Source organism: Brassica napus, chromosome C7, assembly GCF_020379485.1.
Source record: "Brassica napus cultivar Da-Ae chromosome C7, Da-Ae, whole genome shotgun sequence".
Taxonomy (NCBI): domain Eukaryota; kingdom Viridiplantae; phylum Streptophyta; class Magnoliopsida; order Brassicales; family Brassicaceae; genus Brassica; species Brassica napus.
Genome location: NC_063450.1, coordinates 13,727,855 through 13,751,564, shown reverse-complemented (window position 1 = coordinate 13,751,564; position 23,710 = coordinate 13,727,855). Strand labels below are relative to the sequence as shown.

Below are 23,710 nucleotides of genomic sequence, written 5' to 3'. Positions count from 1 at the left end.
AACTTGATTTTTGTGATTAAAACAAAAAAAAAAAGTCTGATCAACATTTTTCCGTTTATATTGGTCGGATCAAAATTGTTGAAAATATCATTAATGATTTATGACACTATTTTATGAGATATCACTATATATTTATTTTTATTAAATTTCACTATATATTTTTTAAAGTTATGTATTTTTAAATTATATTATTTATTTTTGGTAAAAGAAAAATTTTATTTGGCTTACATGTTTGTTGGTTCTCTTACTGTTTTTTTTTATCATCTTGGAAGGAATGTTATGTACAATTACTATAAGGAGTTTGCTAACTGAAACTTATGAAAGAATCAACAAATTAGGAAAAAAACTATGAGAAACCATAAATCAGTGCTAGGCGTGAGCTTTAAACCATCTGCACATGAGTCCTTTCAGCTTCAGCTTGAGGAAGTAATGTGTAGATGAAATTTCTGAGGCTTTACCAATCAACTTGGCAAGTTTCTCTTACTGTTTTTCTAAATATATGTTTTGATTATGTATTAAATTCTTTGTTTCTCAATTTTTTATCGTTTTCTCTTAAATTTAAATTCGATAACCAATTATGGACTAAATTTCAATAAGCATAAATATTGCAATAAGCATAAACATTAGCCCACTAAGCTAATGCGATACACATCACAAAACCTTAAATATACAGAACCTAAATGAGGCCATGTACCAAAAAAATGGAGATTATTTTGTTAGGTTTAGTTAGTGCCGACGCCCATATTCAGATGGACCTATTTAAAAATATTTATAATTCAAATTAAGTAATGCTCATAACAAATAACCAAATAAAGATTAAATAACAACCTCTTGCTGCTAATTAAAGTATGTGGACTACAACATTATTGAAGGAAAAATAGAGCTTTGAAACAAAAAAATGGAACTCGATTGTGTTTTGCGAGTTCCAAGTCTCCACAGTTGGAGTTATCAGTGTTTGCTAGCTTTCTTTGAACTGGTGTCTTTTCATCATCAATGGGAGTCTCGGTAGAGGTTATGACTGAATCAGTATGTGTAGGCTCTGCTTCTGTGCTGGCTGGACGTCCTTCAATAACTGGAACATAATCAGATGCCCGTTTGTGCGGTCCGAACACTGCGTTTCATCACTGTATTTGGGACCACAGAAAGTTTTACAATTACAACTCCATCCATACCATCAGAAACTCCACAATTACTATAACTTTTCTAATGTGAAGCTTAGATAATGAGCTAATGCAGAAAGCAAGTAACAACAAATCTCTTATTTTGTTATTGTTAAATAAGAGACTTTTTAAATAAGTTAATTGAGCCCAACATGAAAAGGAGAGACAACGCAACCAACACATGTATTTGGTCATGTAATTATAGTGATCCTTATTCGGTGAACTTACCTGAGGGGTGAATTGAGATCGTTGCTATTAAGTTCAGATTGTGTGACGGATTCAATTTTCTTAACACCACCATACTTGGAAGATGTGGCAGAGGAACCACTCTCTTCTCTATGGAGCCTGCATTTTTGTGTCTTTAATGTGGGAAGTGTGTCATGATGTGGCATTGAGGAATAAACGACCTGCACAGACAGATTAAGAGAGCATGAAACCTGATGTGTTCATGTTATTGTAAGTGACATTCTCTCTCATTTCATTCATTCTCTGTCTAAAATGGAAAGAGCCATGGTTCGACATGCAAAACAGACCTAGTTTAACAGCCATTGGAGATGCCTCTCGAGCCGATGGAGGTCTTTGCTTGCTCCTGGAGTCTCCAAAGCTTTAACACCTTTCATTTGAATCTTCAGATTCTCCTCTCCAAACAGAAGAAGAAAGAGAATGACATCAAATCCGCTAACAGAGAACATGGAACCTGCAGTGAGCTGATGTCTGAAAGTGAGCAAACTGTAGACATTAGCGAAACTATCTCCAAAAGAATGAAATAAAAAAAGAGAATATGATGATCAAGGGATGAGGCCTAAACTTTTTATAGGTGAGAATCACCGCCTAGATGAAGGATTAGATGCACTGGATGCGAGATCGTGATTATAATGTGCATGAAGAGTAAAGCTTTGGGTAATGGGGTTGAATCAATTCGATTTGTAACGGTTGGGATGAGAAGGATGAAAACGGACATGATATGAACAGTCACCGACTCGAAATTTGCAGACGAAACGACGAACTACATACCTTTTCAGAACCGCCATTGATGGCTCACAGAATCAGACCTTCGCAGCGACGGCTAACCCTAAATTCGTGTGTCAGGAAGAAGAGATGGAATAAACGGGCTTGCCTTCTGTTCGTAATTCGGCCCAGATAAAGACAAAACCCATATAAATCAAGACAGTTTTAATAAAACGCAACATTTTAAAGAAGGTGAACACGTGTCACTTTCTCCTTCATCACCTTAATGACGTGGCATCACCAGGAGAGAGGAAACATTACTTTATATATATAGATATGGAGATATATATATATATATATATATATAATATATGTGTGTGTGCGTGGGTGTATATATATGTATATATCACAAGAGCTTGTAAAAATCTATAAAAGTTAAACAGCACACTATAATTGAATTTGGAGAAGGAATAAAAAATAAATAAGGTGAAGTCTAGTTAAATGTGGCACTTGACTGATTGGGTGAACGATACCCGGAAGCCTCTCTATCAATGACTACACTGCTTCTAATTTCTCGGAGAAAACCTTTTCAAGATAGGCCATTTCTGCCAATTTTTTCGCCACGGCTGCTTCCGCATCTCCACATCCGTATCCTTGTCATTGTCGTCATCATTTTTATCGGGTTCACTTGGTTTATCGCAAGGGTGTCAGTCACATTCGTCATCTCTCCATTCAGTGGTGGAGCCCATTGAATCATATTACCTCCCTTAGCTGAAGTTTCTAGGGGTTGCATAGATTGAACGCGTCTGTGCTGCTTCTTACTTATTGTGTTGAGAGCTGAGTATTCCTCTAGAAGAACTAGGTTTTCGGCTTCGAGCTGTGATATCTTTCCTGCACTTTTCTCTAAATACTTGGAGCGTTATTCTATCCTACCTTTCAAAGCTTGGACCTCCGAGGTGAGTACTCATTGAGGCTTTGCTTTTCCGAGCTGTGTGCATCTCACTAATCTGTCGTACATATCCGCGAGATGGGCTCGCAACTCCGTTTCACCCATGATGGCTGAAGGTTGCTCGTTATGCTCACTTTTCATTATCGCTAGTAGCTCTAGTTACCCTTTTCTAGCGTCGAACTGTTAGGGTAAATTTGTGCATAGTTCTTTATGGCACTACGGAAACAACAAGTGACTAGTAATACATAGAAACAAGGATCAAAAGTAGTTTACTATTGATGAAGAGAGTAGGGACTACAACATATTGGATAATAAACCCTAGTTCTAGCCACCTAATTCTATAATCGAAGTCTTGAATAGTAGATACCTTATTCTAGAGTTTGGGTCCCCTTTTAATTAGTTGTCCTTGGTCAAAAATTAGGTTAGATCCTTCCATATTTTGAAATATGGAAATATCTTTCTTTAGTCTAAGTTTTTCATTTTATCCGGATGCATGAATGAATACGACCTTGAAGCCGAAATTCTTCTAGAAAAAAATTGAAGGCCGACATGATGTTCAAAAGTATAAGTAATGACTCCACGAATAAATTATCCCCAGAAAACAACATGTCCATATAGCATATAGCTAAAATATTTATACTCATGTTACTTTTATTGTTCCAATCCTTTTCTATATCTTTTCTCAAAATAGTGGCATGAACATGTGTCCATCGATTGCACCAATAGATCTTTTAAAGTTGATCAATAATTTGTTTGGATTGTAATATTAGATGAAGTTGTGTGAGCTCGTTTGGTTTGGACAGGACTAAGCAAATCAACCTCCTCTTCAACACTTCATAGAGTTTTCTGATTTTAGCTTCTTGTGAATGACCAAATATTTTCTCAAAATAGCTCTAAGTTGCATTTTGAATACATTTGTTAAGAAAGATTGCAACACTTTCCTGAATATGTCACCAGTCTACTTCAACTGATAATCTTGCTTAAACTTTTCGGATAGTTTAATGTATATACATAGACATATTTTAATCGTTACATTGTTCTTTATAACCATGAATTAGTTCATATTACATATCTTCAATTACGTTCTGGATCCATATTCATTTGTATCCTTTATATATACTCACAGAGTAATTAAGGATCCATGAATGGTTCTCCAAAATGAATAATTCCATGTTCTACTTCATCATCTTCAAGCATTTGGTAAAATGCTTATTTGTGTATTTTTAACAAAAAAAAATGAAAAGTAATTTAATAAAATAAAAATATTATTTAATGAGTAAAAAACTCAAAGAAATAAATACTTCTTGTTCAATCTTAAAATGAATTAAAATGAGACAAAATAAAAATCATAAAGCGGAACAAAAGTTTTAGTTTTCTTATTTAATTCGATCATTGTTATCCAGTATTCTAAGATAAAATGTGTATGTGTCCCTCTACTTTGAAATACAGCCACTGTTCCCCAATATAACGAGTTCATATTGATGACCAGCCAGTGTTCGTAATGAGTCAATTGCACGGTCAAACTTGTTATTTTGTGCTCTTTTAGAAATGTTGGTTCGTTTCATGTAAGCTTCATTCGTCACAAGTCATATGAAACGTTTGCCATTTCTCGTTTACAAGCTGAAGATATAAGGTATGCTAAGTGTTTCCGTACACCATTTGGAACTCTGATTGTACGTAGACAGTGCTTAATTTTGGTTTCCTAAAGGCACATCAGTATTCATTCTCGGTAACCGTCTCAGACTCGGTATTTTGATCCGCTTCAGAACTTGAATAGTATATGTTGGAAATAAAATAATACAGGAGTAGTCCCATTGGTAAAGAGCAGTATGCCAATCTACTGCATCATTCTTCCGGCTTTCAGGTCAAGCGATTCTTCATGTTTAAAGATAAATTAAATATTTTTTTAGCGAAAATATTCCATTTAGATAATAATGAATCTTCCTAAATCTACTAAAATAAGAAAGGATTTTAATATATGTGGCTATCTTCAAGAAAAAAAAGAAAGAAATATGCTATTATCTAAGGTACATTGAGTATTTATTAATCCTAAGAGAAATACAGGACTTCTACTATAAATATAAAGCTTCAATTGTAAAGAAAAGATAGTTAATTTCTCCAACTCTAAGAGGTCATCGATTTGATAGCCGCCGAGGCAGGAAGATGGACGCAAAAGACCATCTTCATCAACATGTCCATAATAGGCTATCAACATGTCCATTAAAATTCAAGGAACCCGGGTTCGAATCCCTGTGTACACCAAATGAAATCAATTTCTTTTGACGGGATGAGTCGGCTCTAATGGTTAGGGCCTTGGGGGCCAATTGTCATGCTTCCGGGTTCGACGCCAGTCGGAGGCGAACTGCTCTTCCATGTCATCAAAAGCGGGTACTGGGCCTTCGGGCTCAGGACATACCCTCCCGGGTGAAGCCGGCCCGCTGCCTGACCGGGCCCAGGGAATGACCCGCGAAGCGGAGAACCCTGGATTATCAAAAAAAAAAAAACATGTCCATTAAAATTTATGAAATTTATATGTTGTTAGCGATAATTTTTTTTTTTTTTGTTAGCGATAATTTTGGGTAATTAGAAATCTTTTATTGTTATTAAGCAAATATATATCTGCGAGATTTTATTTTTGTTACTGAAAACAGGTTACTACACCGGTTTATTATGGTTTGCAACCTAAGGTAAACATACTGTATATCGGCTATTACAAAATTGTTAGAAGCTTGAAAGCACTAACCGATATAAAATTATAAAATCCACCATCACAAAACTATATATAAACATTAATCAGAAAATTGCATACATGACGCAATTATCAAACTGAAATACGACATGTATCGCATATATAGCATACTTTTGGGATGATTACAGTTTATGTCATCAAGTGCATATGATAGTGACAATTCAATATAGATCAGATTGTTTGACTCATAAAGTTCTCATGTAAATTAAATAGAGTTGTGTATCATGCGCATAAATTTAAAATATCCTAATAATCATGGGACTGGTTAAAACCCAACTATTTTGAACCGGCTATTTAGTTGTGAAATCTGTTAGTTAATGTAATAATATAGAACTATACAAGTTTAAATGCAAACATATTGATCATAACTAGATCTCGATCCGCGCAACCGCGCGGATTTTGTTTTCATTTATTTTTACATAAACATTTTGTTTTCAATTCTAAATTGGTATATATTATAATATATATGTTTCTATCAATTTTTAAAACATAATAAGTATACGGTATATTTTTTCATTGAATAGATTATTTCAAACTTTCACATGTATTTGTATCTTCTTCTATATATATATTTTCGGATTATTATTTTATTATTAAAATCGTAACTATATATATATATATATATATAGATTAGTAAAATATTATTTTATTGTCATATTCAAAAATATTGTAACATTTCACAAATTTAGACAGTTTTTAAAAAATTAAATTTTTCGCTTCCTAGATTTATATTATCGAGTAAATAATTAAACATTTAGTTTTTGTTTAATTTTTAAAATAAACTATATAGTTAATTTGTTTTCATTGGTTTAAGGTAGTAAAAATTAATCATTGTTAGATAATATGATTTTTGTCATTTAAAAAAATATTTATAATTTTAAAAGTTAACATTGATAAATATTTAAATAATTAACATATGGAGCTATAGTATTACAACATTAAATTATATCTATTTAATTTATACTATCTATAAATCCAATGGATCATCTATTGTTTAAATCCAATTATTGATAGCCCAATAAAAATTTATGGTAGACCCAAAATTTAAATGATAAGATTAGAGATTAAATGTAAGATGACTTTTTAGGAATATGTCCATTAGGTCCATTTTAAAAAAAATCACACATGAATCAAGGCTGTGACTTCTGTTTTAATATATAAGATAAATGTCATTTTGTTGCTAATATTGCAGATGACAAAAGAGTCCTTAATGAAAGGTCTAGGTTTAGTTTAAAATGAGTGTCATTAGTTGTAATATCCCACATTATATCACCGTTAAATTCAAATTGTATTTCTCTTTTAATAGAGAAGATTAGTTAAAATTTTAAATATACTTTTTTTTATACTTGAGTTAAGGATTATATTTAAGAACAACTAGATTCTGATCCGCGCGGTTGTGCGAGATTATTTATATTTATATCTATACTTTCATGATTTTAAATTAAAGTTTTAAGATTTAAAAATATTTTATATACTTTGATTAACGTCAAGATTATATTTTTGATTTATTGGTTCTGGTTCGGTTGTGGATTTTTGTTTTTGATTGGTTCAAGAAATATAGTAATAATTTGGTTATTTATAAATTTGAGTTTTGGTTTTATTCAAACAACAATGTTAGAAACACAATAAAATTTTGAGTTCAATTCAAGTCTTTCAATATGAATATGGATAAGTAATTTTTAGACAAACATAATATACTCTTTTGTCTAGACATCCAAGATTGTCATACATGAACAAAACGCGAGATTATTTATATTTATATCTATAATTTATTTTTCATATTAAAGTTTTTAAGATTTGCTGTTATTTTATAAATTTTGGTTCACATTCATATTGTATTCTTTTCTTTGTTGGATCTGGTTCAGTTGTGGGTTTTTGTTTTCGGTTTAAGAAATATGGTGATAGTTCGGTTATTTATTGAATATGATTTTGGTTTGGGTTTAGTTTTTTTGGTTTTAAATTTGGTTCAAATAATAATGTTGAGAACCCGATAAAATTTTGAGTTCAATTTGAGCATGTAAGTTTGAATATGAATATGTAATTGTCGATCTGACGTGGCAGAGGCCGTTGGAGTTTGAATTGTGAAAGATGGAAGTGAACCTTCTCATTCGCTTAGAATCTTTGCAGTTAGAGTGATTGAGCTGAGGATGAACTCTTTTAAATAAGCAAGTAAGATTCATTTGTAGCTATGCTTTGTTATTGGTTGTTTCAGGCGTCATGACTCTGTACATCTCGATCGTTATGAGATCGGTGATCTACAATTATTTTCGCTATGAGATTGTAGTTCTGATCATACTCAAAGATATTACTCTGTATTGGATTTGTGATTGAATAATAAAAGAGTTCTCAGTTTACAGATATCAAAACTCTAACATTGGTCCGGTGAAAAGTTCGAAGCAACGCGACGATGTCGACGAGTTCTACGCCGGTGAATCCTCGATTTCAAGATGACTTTGAGGATTTTGATGCGCGAGCTCGAGCTGATCTTAATTTTAAGATCGGAGGATATACAAGACTGATGGATGCCAACTACGCGAAGACAGAAGAGATTAAGGCGATCGATGCTCGTTTATTGTCGATTGAATCGTCAATGAAGACGATCAGTTCAGATCTCCGATCTTTTATGACGATTATGGGAAAAAAAACCGATCAGAGCGACGGAAGTCCAGATCAAACAGCCTGAGTCCTCTTTACCGAGTAATCAGGTACATCATGAATCTTCGGAACAAAACCGGGATTATCCGTTAGGTTATCGAGCTGAGAATGTGAATCTAGCTACTTGTGACAGTATGTTAAAGAAGATTGAAATGCCTACGTTTGATGGAACAAGAACTTATGAGTGGATTGCTGATGTGGACCATTTCTTTACGGTGGGACCGTATAAGAATCATGTGAAAATGGATCTGGTTCCGTTATGCTTACAAGGTCAAGTGAAGAAGTGGTTTGCGTGGGTTAAAAAACATGGGGGTTTCAGGGATTGGGAGGATTTTAAGAGAAGGATGATAGTGAGATTTATTCAATTGAAGATAAACTTACCACAAGTTTATTTGCGATCAAACAGACAAGCTCAGTTACAGATTATTTGTCAGAGTTTGAAGATTTATCATCACAAGGTTCTGGTTTAGAAGATCATTATTTGGAAAGAATCTTTTATTTGGGATTGAACTGTGAGATGAAGGAGGTGATAAGGATGAAGGATCCAACTTCCTAACAACATTGAAGCTATTTTAAAGATGGAATCGAGTGTTTTCTGTAAAGTGGTTAGTACAGCTGACACTAGAGACCAGAGAGCAGTCACAAGAACTTATAATCAGCAAAGAAGTAATGGAGAAAGTACTCAGGTTACTATTCCGAGATAGGATAAGGTAGCTACAAAAAATCAAAGTGCTCAACAACAGCCTAGACAACAGTATACGGATTCGGAGTTGGATGCTTTGAGACGCAATAAACTGTGTTTCAAGTGCAAGGCACCGTGGGACAAATCACATTTATGTCCAAACAAAGAATTTGGAGTGTTGACGGTAATAATTGGTTTGTAGATGGAAGTATTGGATCAAGAATCTTATATTCATATTGACGATGAGATAGTGTTACAACAGGAGTTGATGACTTTGTTGATGAATGCATTCCTCGGAATTTATTCACCGAAGACAACACAGTTACGTGGAAGAATCAATAACAAGGAGGTGATTGTCATGTTTGATAGTGGAGCATCGCACAACTTCATTTCTCCATAAGTTGTGAACATGCTGCAACTAAAAGTTTCTGCTGAACGCAGCCTTGATGTGTTATTGGGAAATGGAGTAACTGTGAAGGCATGGGGAATTTGCCGATCAGTTATGTTCTATTTCGATAAAACTGATTTCACATCTGACTTCATCTCCTTAGAACTGGGAATTGTTGATGTAATCCTAGGTGTCGAGTGGCTTGAAACGTTAGGTAAATGTGAAGTGGATTGGAAGAATCAAGAACTTTCATTTACCTATCATGGGAGCCAAGTGACTTTGTTTGGAGACCCTACGTTACATTGTCCAAAGCTCTCACACAAGTCACTCGTCTCAAGTGGTATTGGTAGTGAACAGGGAAGAGAAGAGCCGTTGCTTATCAATACAAATACATTAACTAGACCAGATATGAGTTCCCATTTAAATAAGCTTTTTCAAAAATTTGAAGATGTCTTTGCTATCCCTACATGATTACCTCCTATTCGAGGGAAAGAGCATGCCATTACTTTAGTTCCTGGAGTGTCTGCGGTATTAGTACATCCTTAAAGATATCCACATGCAAAGAAAATTGTAATGGAAACTATGGTTACAGAAATGCTAGTGGCTAGGATTATCAGACCAAGTATTAGTTCTTTCTCCAGTCCAGTGCTTCTAGTCAAGAAAAAAGATGGAAGGTTTCGGTTCTGTGTTGATTATAGAGCCCTCAATAGATCAACTGTGCCAGATAAGTACCCTATACCGGTCATTGATCAACTATTAGACGAGCTATATGAGGCTGCAGTGTTATCAAAACTTGATCTTCGATCAGGGTATCATCAAATAAGAATGGTAGAAGAAGATGTGAAGAAGACTGCATTCAGAATAGTAGAAGGTCATTATGAATTCTTGGTGATGCCTTTTGGGTTAACTAGTGCTCCTGCAACCTTTCAAGCTTTGATGAATTAGATCTTCAGACCGTTTTTAAGGAAATTTGCTCTGGTGTTTTTTGATGATATCTTGATCTATATCAGCGATATGACAACTCATTTGAAACATTTGAAGATCTTTCTGGAGGTGTTACGTGTTCAGAATTTGTATGCAAATCAAAAGACGTGTTCTTTTGGAGTATCTCAGGTGGAGTATCTAGGTCATATCATCTCTGAGCATGGTGTTGCATCAGATAAAGCCAAGACTGTAGCAATGCAAGAGTGGTCTTCTCCCCGTTCAGTGAAACAATTGAGAGGGTTTTTGGGGCTTACTAGGTATTACAGAAGGTTTATTCGGGACTATGGAGTAATTGCACGGCCTTTGACAATGTTGTTGAAGAAAGATAGTTTTATGTGGTCTGTACAAGCCGAAGATGCATTTCAGAAGTTGAAGATAGCAATGAAAAGCACATCGGTTCTAGTTTTACCGGACTTTGACAAGCTATTTGTAGTAGAATCTGATGCTTCGTGGGTGGGAATCGGTGCTGTATTGATGCATGAGTCTAAACCAGTGGCATTTTTCAGTCAAGCTTTGACAGATCGTGAACAACATAAACCAGCATACAAAAGAGAATTAATGGCAGTAGTTATGGCAGTGAGAAAATGGAAGCATTGCCTACTGGGAAGAAGGTTTCATGTTTATACTGATCATCGCAACATCAAATTTTTATTGGAACAGAAAGAAGTTAGTATGGAGTATCAACGATGGTTGACAAAGTTGTTGGGATTCGATTTTGAGATATTTTAGAAACCTGGTTGTGAAAATAAAGCAGAAGATGGGTTATCGAGAAGTATGTCTATGGCGGCATTGTTGTTGGCTGTAACTGTTCCGAGTGTATTGCAACGGGAAGACTTATACAGAGAGGTTGCTACTGATGTCAATATTCAGAAGATAATTCATCAGTTGGAAGAGAAGAAGCTGGAATCTAAAAAGTACATGGTTATTGATAAGAAGTTGTGGTCGAAGAAAAGCTTAGTGATACCTCACACGTCTGAGTTTATTCCTTTAATTCTCAAAGAATGTCATGATAGCAAGACTGGGGGCCATTCAAGAGTGATGAAGACATTACACATGATACAAAGATCTTTTGCTTGGCAGGGAATTAAGAAATATGTTCAGAATTATGTTGCGGGTTGTGATGTCTTCCAAACTCATAAACATTCTACATTTTCTCCTGCGGGGCTACTTCAGCCCTTGCATGTTCTAGAGAAGATATGGGAAGATATTAACATAGATTTCATTGAGGGATTGCAAACTTTGAGTGGAGTAAATGTGATTTTGGTGGTCATTGAGAGATTAAGTAAGGCTGCACATTTCTTATATCTGAAACATCTGTTCACTGCAGTAGATGTTGCTCATCAGTTTGTGGCTGAGATTGTACGCCTCCATGGTAATCCGAAAAGTGTTGTGTCTGATCGAGATCGAATCTTCCTGAGTAACTTTTGGAATGAGTGTTTTAAGCTAGTGGGCACTGCTCTGAAGTATAGCACATTATTTCACCCACAAACCGATGTTCAACCAAAAGTTTTAAACCGTTGTCTAGAAACATACATGCGCTGTTATGCATCGTCCCATCCACCTACTTGGTCTAAATATCTATGTTGGGAATAGTACTGGTACAACACCTCATTCCACACGGCATTACATTCAACTCCTTTCAAGATTATGCATGGAAGGGATCCTCCTGAGATATTACGTTATGAGACAGGATCTACAAAAAAAAAATTGAGATGGAGGAGTCATTGAAAGAGAGAGACTTTATTGGTGCAGATTAAAGGATTATTGCTTAAAGCTAAGCAATTGATGAAAGTCCAAGCCGATAAACATAGAAGACCTTTGGAGTTTAATGTGGGAGAAGCGTTTACTTGAAGTTACGACCGTATCGTCAGCAGTAAGTGGTGAAGCATTTTCATCAAAAGCTGGCAGCTAAGTATTATGGACCTTATAAAATCTTGGAGAAGATTTGTCCAGCGGCTTACAAGCTAGAGCTACCATTGGAATCGAAGATACATCATGTTTCCATGTTTTCCAGCAGAAACGAGCTTTAGGGAATCATGTTACTGTTCAACAACTTCCACCAATTTGTTTGGGTGAGAAATTTGATGATTGGGAGCCGGAGGGGTCTTAAGTTAAACACTTTGATGATAAAGGAAGGGTTTAGTTGTTGGTTCATTGGAAGGATCGTCCTTCAACTGATGATTCTTGGATGTCATCAATAGAGCTTGTCACCTTGTTTCCTTCCTACAAGCTTGAGGGCAAGCTTGGTTTCGATGGGCGGGGTATTGATAGGCTCCGTAATACATACTATTAGAAGAAGGGAGGAAATAAAGGAAAGGAGTTAAAAGCATATAATGTGGCAGAGGCCCTTGGAGTTTGAATTGTGAAAGACGGAAGTGAACCTTCTCATTCGCTTAGAGTCTTTGCAGTTAGTGTGATTAAGATGAGGATGAACTTTTTTAAATAAGCAAGTCAGATTCATTTATAGCTATGCTTTGTTGTTGATTGTTTCAGGCGTCATGAGTCTGCACATCTCGATCGTTATGAAATCGATGATCTAGAATTACTTTCGCTATGAGATTGTAGTTCTGATCATACTCAAAGCTATTATTCTGTATTGGATTTGTGATTGAATAATACAAGAGTTTTCAGTTTACATATATCGAAGCTCTAACAGATATCAAAAATTTTGGGATATTGTAAAGGAGGATTTAACTCTTATGGTTAATAAATTCCTTTTTGAGGGGACGGTGGCGAATGGACTGAATGATACGAATATATGTCTCATCCCAAAGACAACAAAGCCTAATGAAATGGCTCAATTTAGACCCATTAGCTTGTGTAATGTCAACTACAAGATAATTTCTAAGGTCTTATGCCAGAGATTGAAGAAAGTGCTACCAGGCTTGATATCAGAAACACAGTCAGCTTTTGTTGCTGGAAGACAGATTTCAGATAACATTATGATTGCTCAAGAAATGTTCCACTCTCTGAGAACTAAACCAAGTGGACGCAGTAAAAGGATGGCCATTAAAACGGACATGAGCAAAGCATATGACATGATGGAATGGTCGTTTATTGAAGATGTCATGCGTAAGATGGGTTTTTCAGAGACATGGATCACCTGGATAATGCGATGTATTACGTCAGTGAAATATAAGGTACTCATGAATGGACATCCAAGAGGAAATATTGTTCCTGGTAGAGGCCTACGCCAAGGAGATCCTTTGTTTCCTTTCATTTTTATTCTAAGCACGGAAGCGCTCGCTAGCCTTCTCAATCATGCAGAGAGCCAAGGGAAGATAACGGGGATGCGTGTCACACGCGCGTGTCCTTCGGTATCCCACCTTCCCTTTGCTGATGATAGCCTTTTCTTCTGAGAGGCGGAGCCCCGTGAATGTGAAGAAGTAATGAAAGTAGTCAGGAAGTATGGTAAAGCATCAGGTCAAAGTATCAACTTTGATAAATTGTCCTTACTCTTTGGTAAGCGGATTAATGCAAATATTAGACAAGAGATTAAAGATGCACTTGGAATACAAAACGAAGGAGGAATGGGAACTTACCTAGGTATCCCGGAAGACATAAGTGGTTCCAAGTGCAAACTTTTTTGCATTTCTCAAGGATAAATTGATGCATAGAGTGAGTGGATGGACAGGTAGGTGGCTCTCAAAAGGAGGGAAGGAAGTGTTGATTAAATCCATCCTGCTAGCTCTTCCGGCTTACGTTATGTCTACCTTCCTGATCCCTTTGGAGATATGTAAAAACCTTGCAAGTGCTATTGCTCAATTCTGGTGGAGTTCAAATCCACCAAAAAGAGGAATACACTGGGCAAAATGGGAAAAAGTCTGTTTACCAAGAGAGGAGGGTGGGATTGGGTTTCGTATGATCCATGAGTTCAATCTGGCACTATTGGCAAAACAATTATGGAGGCTAGTTCAATTTCCTGACTCTTTGGTAGCTCGGGTCTTGAGAGGAAGATACTATAGATTGAGCTCATCGTATGTGTGGACTAGCATTTCTGTTGCAAGAAAGTTGTTATTAATGGGAATCAGACAGAAGATACATTCAGGTTATGAAGTCAAGGTGTGGGAGGATCCGTGGATTCCAACGACCCCTGCGAGACAAGCTATCCCTGCAGCGCCAGTTATGCATCCTAATCTGAGAGTTAGCGACCTCATTAATCAGGTGTCGAAAAGATTGGGATGTTGGTCTATTGGAGAACTATGTCAATCTTGATGACATACCTCTTATAAGGAGTTTGGCCATAAGCTCAACTCATCGACGTGATAAATTCTGCTGGAACTATATAAGGAATAGTCAATACACGGTTAAATCTGGATATTGGGTGGCTCAGAATTTATTAAAGACAGAGGAGGAGAAAGAGGTCTTGGAGCCGAGTATCACAAAGCTTCAAGCATTTGCTTGGAAGTTAAAGGCACCTACGAAGATATGTCATCTTATATGGCAATTGTTAACCGGTCATGTGGCGGTAACGAGGAACTTAGCAAGACACAATATGAGGTGTGATAATTACTGCCCAAGATGTGGAGAACTAGAAGAATCTGTAACCCATACCATATTCGAATGCCCGCCAGATTTACAAGCTTGGTTCTTATCATCAACTCCAACAAGCCCAAATATATTTCCACTACCAAGCGTCTACACAAATATGGATTACCTATTATGGAGGAAAAACAACATTATCGACCCAGAACGAGACATGGATCCTTATCCCTGGATAATCAAGTGTATTTGGAAGGCTAGGAATGACAAACTTTTCATGGGGATAGACAGAGATCCTTTCGAGCTAGTTCGACATGCAGAAAGTGAATGTCAAGCCTGGTTTGATGCGAACGAAGTGGTACAACCAGCTTGGGTAATATTTGCTTGTTAGATGGATCTTGGACAGCCTCTGCTCACTTTAGTGGATGTGGATGGGTCTGGATGGATAGTGGTGGGAACATTCAACTTATGGGGACAAGAAATTTCACTCGACGAGAATCAGCCTTGCATTCGGAAGTAGAAGCACTGCGATGGGCAATGGAGAACATGCTTCAACATTCAACATACCAGAGCTTTGGGACAGACTGTAATGAGCTGATTGCAATGATAAAGGAACCTCATGCTTGGCCAAGCTTTGCGACGAAATTGGAAAGGATAGATACGCTACAGATATGCTTCCCGGATTTCAACATCATTTATGTTCCACGAGCGCGCAATCAGATTTCAGACTTTTTAGCTAAAACTGCTAGATCCTTTCATAGAGAGTTACATTTTATTGGTTGTTATATTCCGGTCTAGTTACCCAGACCACCTAAAGTTTGAGTAATAGAATAGTCTTTTGACGTCAAAAAAAAAAAAAACAGTAATGACCATCATTAACAGATCAAATCAAAACAAAAGCAGATCTGGATGACTCAAATCAAATTTTGGAGCAAATTGTTAACATTACAGACAATCAGTCACGATCTGAGACATATTAAACATGCAACTGAGCCGAAAATATATCATTCGTCCCGACAGTCGCCATCCTGAGATCATTATCACTGAAACTAAATTTGGTAATAGTGTTGCCTAAACCCGTAAAAAAAATCCAGTAAAACCTCAAAATCTTTTTTCTCAGCTAGAACAACCACCAAATTCAGTTCACATAAAATATTTCCCCCCACTTCTTCATGATATTAATTTAATAGAATACCTAATTGTCACAATTGAAACCCAGAAGAAAAAAAGAAAAAAAATTGTGTATATTGATAACACTAGTGGTTGGTCCGCGCTTCGTGCGGAATTCTGATTTTTTTATAAAAAAAATATGTGATATATGTTTGTATGCTTTCTATTGATTTTGTTTATTGCAAGAGAACCTTTTGTTTTGTGGGTGGTTTAAATGTGTGATCTGTAGTCAATGTCGAGTGAGGTGGTGCATCTTCATCGCTACTCCTACAGTCCTACTCGGAGGTAGCTTCTTAGGTTTTGATGGAAATATGTGGACGTGACTTTTAACAAATAAGCATTTATTAAAGGGGTTATAATTGTGGTCTTGGATTTGTGTTTGACGGGTTATACAATGTTGTTAAGGGCTAGTTTATATTGGGATTGTTATTATGATAGTTGGTTTTTTAATGTTAGGGTTTGTGTTATTTGCAGAAGGTCATTGTAGGGAGTTTCTTTGTAACTTTTTTTGAGAAGTAGATGCAATGAGGCTAAGATGTGGCATGGCAGAATGTTGTGTGGTTGTAAGACTTAAAAACGTTTTCTACTGGTAATTTATGGTTGTTTGTTGTGAAGCATCGGTTGTTCACGTATCTTTTTACTTTTTAATATGTAATTTAGTATTTAGTTTGTCTTTTCAGAATTTTATTTATCATGATGTAACGCAAATATTTTTTGTTATACATTTTAAGGTGTATTTTATTATTTATAAATATAGAATATTAATAGAATTTGATCAATAATAAGGACTATAATATATAATAAAACATTAAGTTAGATTTAGGGCTTAGCGTATAGAAACATTTTAAACCTTAAATTTTAAATTAAAAAATATTTAAAATAAAATTATTTTTGGAGAAGGTACACTAATAAGAAGAATTGAATAGTATATCTGAAGAAAATGTAACCAAACATACATGTGAAAATGACGAATCTATTAAAGTGAATCCGTACTGAGAAAAGGAACATCATCAAAATGAAAAAAAAAGAAGATGGAGCTCTGCTTGAAGAACACTAGTTTTTTACTTTATATTAGACTCGTTGTCGTGTAACTACGTAAAGTAAAATATGAAAATATGTATGAGAAAAAAAAAAGAAAGAAAATATGTATTAGAGGTCACATAACTTGTATAACAACAGCTGTGCTTTAATGGTAGTTGGTTTGTCTCTCAAAAACCCAAAAAGGTCAAAGATTCGAAGAATGGAAATGAAACAGTGTGTTAAATATCAGTCTATAATCTTCTTAGTCACAAGTTGTGAGTTTTTGGTTACATGCACGACATGGATTATAATCCTTCCAATCATCGACAGCTCTAGCTTTCATCACAGCTTCTTCGTCTTCGGCATTATCTTCTTTGTCTTCTTCCTCTCTTCTCAAAGGGTTATCATTGCACCATGACGTGCTTCCTTTCTTCTCAAAGTTGAATCACCTTTTTTGTAATCTCAGAAAGGGTATAAGTTTAGCAATGAGTATGATTTTGTGTTTGCTTGGGATGGAAATCTGAGCTATCATCCTCTCTCTCTCTGTGTGGAAAGAGCTCCATCAACGATGATACACTAAGAGGATGGTTCTTCTGTTCGTGAACCTGGATACTTGAGCACTCCCTTGTAACACATCTTGTGCAAATGTGGCAAAAGTGATTGGTTGTGCCGGTCTAGAGTATTGCCTCTTAGCAGTATCTGTATGCCACAGATTTCAGCTTTCTATGTGCGAACATCAAGAGCACACTGAAAAAAAATTAGCTTCCCCATTCAAATTATGGGATTTAAGTAACACTTTCTTAGTTTTTATGCTTAACAAAGAGGTATTTGCGATGTAAAGAAAGCAATAACTTTAACTGTTTTCCTTGATTGTGCGGAAAGCATTTCCTCTTCTATCTTTAGAAGTTCCAGCAGATCAATAGCCTGCAGCAAAGCTTAATCATCAGAAGGAGCTATATCTTGTGATAGAACATACGATTCCAATAAATGATTTTTAGACAAACCTTACAAATAGCCCAATTAATCGTGGAGAGCAACACCTGCAAATAAAACATGCATTAGAGATCACATTACTTCTTTTTTTTTTAACTTCATCAATGAGAAGAAGCCCGAGTCCGATTCACATCCCATCTTCAAATAAGCAGTTATTGATAGAGATTTTCATTTTAATTAGCGAATAATGATGAATCAACAACGACTTCTTGACAAATACTTACTTAAAAGCTGAATAGTATGAGTATTCCAAAACATACACGCAGAACTCACATCTTCAATTTGGGAAAGACCTGTGGATATTAAAATTAATAGAATCAAATCATGATAGACATAGCAAGAGCAAGACACTGCTCTCGGAAAAACAGAAACCAAAATCTACAAAGAGAAAGAAGAACATGACAAAATGATTTATTTATATGCGTACCTTGGAGAGTGAGAGAAGGAACATCCATGAACCGGGCCCGACAGAAGCAACCACATTGAGGATATACAAAGCTTTGCCATTGAGGTTATTGATCCCCACGACTGCAATAACTCGACCGTGGAGTGATAGTCGGAAAATCTTTCAACGGATAGAAAGTGAGAAGAGGCGAGGCCTCTGGTAGTGCCAATACCTATAATCGAATGGAGATGATTAAATAAATTTATTTCTAGTTGAGCTAAGAGCATTGAAGATATTGGTTCAAACCAAAACGCTTGTGTTCATATATAGGCGGAGCTTCAATCGTTTAGTCTGAAAAAAGATGAAGCCAATTTAATGCCAGGAAGTGGAATTATACAAAAGTGGTCTGGAGGCTGTGAAATATGAAGAGACACGGTGGTTCTCCGCAAGTCGAGCATCGATAGGGAAGAAACGTAATAACACTTGGACCAGACTGATAAAAGTTAAACCCATTTAGTTTTTCAGTTGACACAAGCCCATTCAGAGAGAAACCGACTTTCAATTATGAGTAAAGAGATTGCCACGAGTCATAATTTGCTCCAGTCTAAAATTCTAAAAGATGAGGTGGATGACTGTGGAATTCTCCTTTATTATTTTATATATATATATATATATATATATATATATATATATTAGGGGTTTGTCCGGGCTACACTCGGAATTTTTATTCAACTTTCTATATCTTGTTACTTTTATTTGAATATAATATATATATATATTTATATATATATATATATATATATATATATATATATATATATATTGGAATTGGTTTTAAAATAAGTTGATATAAAAATTTAAAACTCTTTTTATGAAGTGTTTTATGCCTAATACAATTCAAATGTTAGAACTGTTTGTTGTGTGTTTTATTATATAATTTTTTTATTTTTTAAATTTTTTATTTAAATTATGAGATGATGGTATGAGTTAGAAATTAATTATACGCATGCAATCTTGTTGAGAGCACCCTCTATAAACCAATTTTCTACTTGGTTTATTTCAAATTAAATATATGTGGTCTAGCTAAATTTATAAAGCATGCAATCTTGGTTTGATATAAATATTAATCTTTTTATCAGTTTGACCCCAAAAATATTACCTAGCTAGATTATTACATAGAAAAATTGTTAACATAATTATTGTTAAACCTATAATTAAAAATTAAAAATTAAAAATTTGACACTCATGATGAATCTCTTGACCTCTTTCTCATAACTGTAACTAGATTTTGATCCGCGCAGCCGCGCAGGTGTTTGTTTTCACTTTTCTATACATAAATTATTGTTTTAGAACATAAGTGGTATATATTTTTAACGTTAATCATATACTTAAATATTTATATAACTATTTCAAATACAATAATTTTATAATTTACATGTTATAATTAATCAATTGTTTAAAACCGTATGTATTTGTCACTTCTTATTATATATTTATCTTACTGTATTTGCATTTACTTATTAAGAAAATTAATATATTCATAAGAAAATATATTTAAAAATTATTTTGTATTTAATTTATGCTAAATTCTGACCCGTCTTTCAAACCTGGATTTCTTTTTACCAATATTTTTTATGCTTATTCATTTTAGATAATATATTATTGTATATACAAAAGTCTAAGATATATTAATTTTTAGACATGTATAATATAGTTTGTTAATTTTAAGTCGTTCTATCATCATATTATATTTTTAAAATAAATAGTTTATATTTATGAAAATAAAATTTATACATTTATCAATTGAATATAATTTTATCATATTTATTTTAGTATAGTAATTTATTTATTTTTCATTTTATAAACTTTAACTTAAAATACATTAAGTTATTGTTAAAATATTTTTACACAGATTTATTAGAATTTTAAAATATAATATATAAATATATATTATTTTTAAAATGAAAATATTTTATGATTAAAGTAGTTACAAAGATTTTATATTATTAACTTTAAAGAAATACATGTTAATTTTTATACATGTATTATATAGTTTGCTAATGTTAACTTATAACGTAGTAGATTTTATTTTTTAACATAAATATTTTATACTTAAGAAAATAAAATATATAAATTTATAAATTTATAAATTTAATACAATTTTATTATATTTAGCTCAACATAATAATTTTCTTTTAATATGATTGATTATGATTATATAATAGATAAAATATTAAAGAATTTTTTATTTTTCATTTTATAAACAATAAATGGATATATTAATGTATAATAATATTTCGAACTAATTTCGAAATTAGTGAAAATATTTAAATATAATTTCGAAAATGAAGATCTTGTAAAGATCTTTTAAAACAGGTTTGTTAGAATTTTAAAATAAATATATTTATATTTAAAATAAAAATATATCAAAAGATATTATGATTAAAGTATTTTAAAGATTATATGTATTATTAGTCTTAATAAAATACATTTAATAAGATTTATAAGTAGTGATCCAAATTAAAAAATCACACATGAAAGAAGTCATGACTTCTGTTTTAATATATAAGATTATTATGCATATGGAATGAAACTGTAATTATTATGCATATGGAATGAAACTAGAAGCAACGTTTGGTTATACTTTTTGTGATGGGTGTGTGATAATCTGTAAAAATACAGGAAATGAAAAAAAAATTAACCTTAGTAATGGTATGGATATGGTGGTGGAAGGAGAGGTTTCACATTAACTGTATTAAAAAATTGAGGGGATGCATAATCATGATAATTAAAGCAACCAAAACCAAATATGTAAAATATTTGAAGTATTTTAACTTCATTGTCTTTGAGAAATATATTTAAAACCTAACGCAACAGACCTGTAATTATTAGTCAGTCCGTGCCTTTTTCCAAAGGACACAACTTCCTTCTGTGGTGCAACCTCGCTTGTGTTCCTCCTATCATCAGAGGCTCAGAGCTGTTACTTGGTTCAGTGGCCTCACCTCTTCCACCTTCCACAACACTATAAGCATCACACACACACCATGGTTGACGACACTGTTCTTAGGGCCATCATTACGGAGTGATCAAAGTAACTATAATAATTACAAAGTGATCAAAGTAACTATAATAATAATAAAATGGAAAAGACGGAAGTCTAGTTCAGAATCTCAAAGAAAAAGTTAAAAAAAAAAACCCTCAGAAGTTGCCAAGAATCTACAGCAATGGTTCCTCTAAAACCTCCATGGTAAGTAACCCAAGAGGGAGCCCCATTTTTTCACCGTTACAGATTACTAAAACTTTAATCACTGGAAATCTTGACATAGTTTCAAAAACAAATTAAAAATCATAGCGCCTTTAAAATGTATCTAGTGACCTCAAATTTTAGCTCAAGTGTTGAATGACATAACTATGTTTGGTCCACAACCTACCGCTACTATCTAACAAATCTCGTGGAGTGAACGAAAGAGATGATGCTTCTTCCTCTTCGAGTGTCTTCCCGGACCCTTCTTCGTCACATATGGAACAGATGCGATCTGTATTCATGACGATCTGTATTCATGATGGCCAATCAAAACAAAGTTAAAGATAAGTACTTTGAACATAGTACAACAACAGAGCCAGATTAACACTTATTGAAAAGACATGGATGAACCTGAGACTTGTTCCGGACTCCGACAAACAAAACTCTTGTAATAACAAAGGCTTCTCTTTTCCGAAAAGATAAAAAAGGTGAGAGCTTTACCAAGAAATGTGGCGATGACCCATGTTTGCTTGCTCCATCTCATTAACTCTCTTCTTGATCAAAAATCTTCAGATCCTTCAAAGTAGCTGAATTCATAACCGCCACATCTTCCAAAAGAAAAAAAAACAAATGTAAATCTACAATGCACACCAGATGTTCGACAAAATGCCAATATAAAAGTACATTACCCAAGGAGGAGCCGTCGAGTTTGACGATGGAGAGTCGCATAGCGCTTCCTTTTTCAAGGCTGACGAGAGTGACTACATACGACAGTGTTGGGTTCCTCAGAGCGTCAGCGAGAATCGGATCGGCGAGTAGTTGAGAGAGCAACGACCACCGCTTCTCTCGCTTCGTCCTAACGTCGTAATCGGAGATTACGACAAATTCGCCGCTCTTCATTGTGGTGGTGTCTCGGCTATCTTTTAGGGTTTCTCTTATCCAAGCCCAATCGACGAAGCCGAAGGATAGTCCGTAAATGAGATTTAACGCATTTATAGGATCCAAATCCTGAAGAATCCGAAGAGATCGAAGGTTCTAGTGGAATTAAAAGTACTGGGAGAGAATTGACTGAGATTAAATGCTGAGTTTATGGCTTCAATATAAATCATGAATCCGTTACTTGGTGGTGTGTTACGAAGAAGACGGTGAAATTAGTGTTCAACGACATGCGGCGTCGTCGAAGGAGATTACTGGTGGGCCAAAGTAATACGAAGGCCATCAAAATAAACAAAAACAAACCGCAACAAAGCCCACAGAATAACATACCGCAACGAAACCCAAGATCTAGAAGAGAGGATGCTTACGTGTGGCAAAATGCCCCTAGGTGATTGCTAACGTGGACGCAGAAGAAGAGAGAGAACATTTATTATTATAAATAGATAGATAGATAGATATATATTGAATATGTTTTTTATTACTTAGTCACAACATGATTTATTTAGTCACAACATGTTTAATAGGGCCAAATTTAATAGGATTCTATTTTAATAGATTGGATTCTCCTAAATAACTTTTTAATTTTTATTTCCAAAATACTAGCCAAAAGTCAGACTGATCAAAATAGGTTTTATCAAATGGTAAAATAACAATAATATCATCATTTATAATTTTAAGTACTTAATTATATATATATAAATAAATAAATATTAAAAATTGAAAAACAAAATCAAAATTCTACTCATAACATTTTTTTTAAAAAATCAGAAAATATATTTTAATAAATAAATTTATCATGAAAAATGTTTAGAAAAACCTTCATGAATATGTATAATATCTTCCTGAACTTGAGTTTAGAAATATCTTCCTGAACGTTTATGATATCTTTCTAAATTTGTAAAATTTATTCCAAATTAAGAAATGCTTTCATAAATGTGTAACTACACTTCTTGAATATAAATTGT

At 34.2% G+C, this 23,710-nt stretch overlaps 2 long non-coding RNA genes, 1 other non-coding gene and 1 pseudogene across 6 annotated transcripts; all 4 read right to left on the bottom strand.

Moving 5' to 3' along the window:
• Positions 1-756: 756 nt before the first annotated feature.
• LOC111213980 lies at positions 757-2,309 on the bottom strand. 3 transcript variants are annotated; one of them, XR_002663498.2, is made up of 4 exons: positions 2,175-2,309; positions 1,694-1,874; positions 1,389-1,567; positions 757-1,124 (listed from the first exon to the last, which is right to left on the bottom strand). It is a non-coding gene; the product is annotated as an uncharacterized LOC111213980 (long non-coding RNA). The 3 variants fall into 3 exon arrangements; XR_002663500.2 differs by having other exon boundaries at positions 1,694-1,867; positions 2,175-2,303; XR_002663499.2 differs by having other exon boundaries at positions 1,969-2,278.
• Positions 2,310-17,285: 14,976 nt separating this feature from the next.
• LOC106454818 lies at positions 17,286-19,256 on the bottom strand. Of its 2 annotated transcripts, XR_007326440.1 has the most exons (5): positions 18,872-19,256; positions 18,608-18,797; positions 18,405-18,473; positions 18,192-18,227; positions 17,286-18,111 (listed from the first exon to the last, which is right to left on the bottom strand). It is a non-coding gene; the product is annotated as an uncharacterized LOC106454818 (long non-coding RNA). The 2 variants fall into 2 exon arrangements; XR_007326439.1 differs by having other exon boundaries at positions 18,608-19,255.
• A 2,502-nt stretch (positions 19,257-21,758) lies between these two features.
• On the bottom strand, positions 21,759-21,879 carry LOC125591022. Its single transcript, XR_007327010.1, has one exon. It is a non-coding gene; the product is annotated as a small nucleolar RNA snoR130 (small nucleolar RNA).
• Positions 21,854-23,370, bottom strand: LOC111213969 (annotated as a pseudogene).
• Between the last annotated feature and the right edge of the window lie 340 nt (positions 23,371-23,710).